This window comes from Callithrix jacchus, chromosome X (genome assembly GCF_049354715.1).
Source record: "Callithrix jacchus isolate 240 chromosome X, calJac240_pri, whole genome shotgun sequence".
Taxonomy (NCBI): domain Eukaryota; kingdom Metazoa; phylum Chordata; class Mammalia; order Primates; family Cebidae; genus Callithrix; species Callithrix jacchus.
In genome coordinates, this window is record NC_133524.1 from 51,971,187 (window position 1) to 51,973,209 (window position 2,023).

At 49.9% G+C, this 2,023-nt stretch overlaps 1 pseudogene; it reads right to left on the reverse strand.

The window, feature by feature from the left end:
- Positions 1-233: 233 nt before the first annotated feature.
- LOC100395456 (glyceraldehyde-3-phosphate dehydrogenase pseudogene) lies at positions 234-1,335 on the reverse strand (annotated as a pseudogene).
- Between the last annotated feature and the right edge of the window lie 688 nt (positions 1,336-2,023).

Sequence of the window (2,023 nt, forward strand, 5' to 3'; positions counted from 1 at the left end):
CCTTCTACTCCAACAGTTCAGCCCTCCCTTTTGTAGTATGGGAATGCAGAACACTGAAGGAAGAAAGCCTAACTAGAACAAAGTAGTCACAAAAATAAATACACGATTTTTTTTTTTTGAGCACAGGGGACTTTATTGATGGTACACAACAAGGTGGGGCTCCCTAGGCCACTCCCTCTTCAAGGCGTCTGCATGGAAACTGTGAGGAGGGGCAATTCAGTGTGGTGGGGGACTCAGTGTGGCAGGGACTCCCCAGCAGTGAGGGCCTCTCTTCCTCTCGTGCTCTTTCTGGGGCTGGTGGTCCAGGGGTCTTACTCCTTGGAGGCCATGTGGGACATGAGGTCCACCACCTTGTTGCTATAGCCAAATTCATTGTCATACCAGGAAATGAGCTTGATGAAGTGGTCGTTGAGGGCAATGCCAGCCCCAGCGTTGAAGGTGGAAGAATGGGTGTCGCTGTTGAAATCAGAGGACACCACCTGGTGCTCAGTGTAGCCCAGGATGCCCTTGAGGGGGCCCTCCGACACCTGCTTCACCACCTTCTTGATGTCATCATATTTGGCAGGTTTTTCCAGACGGCAGATCAGGTCCACCACTGACACGTTGGCAGTGGGGACACAGAAGGCCATGCCAGTGAGCTTCCCGTTCAGCTCAGGCATGACCTTGCCCATGGCCTTGGCAGCACCAGTAGAGGCAGGGATGGTGTTCTGGAGAGCCCCATGGCCATCACACCACAGTTTCCTGGAGGGGCCATCCACAGTCTTCTGGGTGGCAGTGATGGCGTGAACGGTGGTCATGAGTCCTTCCATGATACCAAAGTTGTCATGGATGACCTTGGCCAGGGGCACTAAGCAGTTGGTGGTGCAGGAGGCATTGCTGACCATCTTGAGGCTGCTGTCATACTTCTCATGGTTCATGCCCATCACAAACATGGGGGCATCAGCAGAGGGGGCAGAGATGATGACCCTTTTGGCTCCCCCCTGCAAGTGAGCCCCAGCCTTCTCCATGGTGGTGAAGACACCAGTGGACTCCACCATGTACTCAGTGCCAGCATCGGCCCACTTGATTTTGGAGGGATCTAGCTCCTGGAAGATGGTGTTGGGATTTCCATTGATGACAAGCTTCCTGTTCTCAGCCTTGACAGTGCCGTGAAATTTGCCATGGGTGGAATCATAATGGAACATGTAGACCATGTAGTTGAGGTCAATGAAGGGATCATTGATGGTGACAATATCCACTTTACCAGAGTTAAAAGCAGCCCTGGTGACCAAGCGCCCAATACGACCAAATCCGTTGACTCCGACCTTCACCTTCCCCATGGTGTCTCAGGGATGTGGCTGGCGATGGGAGACAAGATGCAGCTGTCTGTCGGACAGGAGGAGCAGAGAGCCTAAATACACGATTTTTAAAAATGGACAGCTAAGCTTGTCATCACAGCCCGGAGGCAGTGGGAATTTGGTTCCAGGATACCTCATTTTTACATTAAATACTGAAGATGACTGAATTTATTAATGTTTTGTGGTCAATCAAACGCTTTCAATAAGGGCACTCCTATCTGAAGGAGAGGCTGTGTTAACACAGCACCACACTCGTGACACTTCAGCCAGTTACCAAGATGTTCCAGCATACTGTCTCCATCACCCTCCAACTCCTCCAGACAGCACAGTGAATTTTCTCCCTCACCAGGTAGGACAAGAAGACAATCAAACCGGCATTATGGAGCTGCACTCTCCTTACCATGGTGGGATTACGCTTCCCTTTCTCAAGTGCTCTTTCTTGTTCAGTGGCTAATGTTCTACTCCCTTTGTTCTCAGTTTGGGCAAGGAGTAATCCTGAGGCACATATTATATGCCATTCCACATTGTATACATGTACTATAATATCACTTTGCATTCCCCAAATATATACAATTATAGTTTGTGAATTTACCATTTTAAAACTAAAAAAAGTCCAGGCACCATGGCTCACGCCTATAATCTCAGCACTTTGGGAGGTCAAGGCGTGCGGATCACTTGAGCTCAGG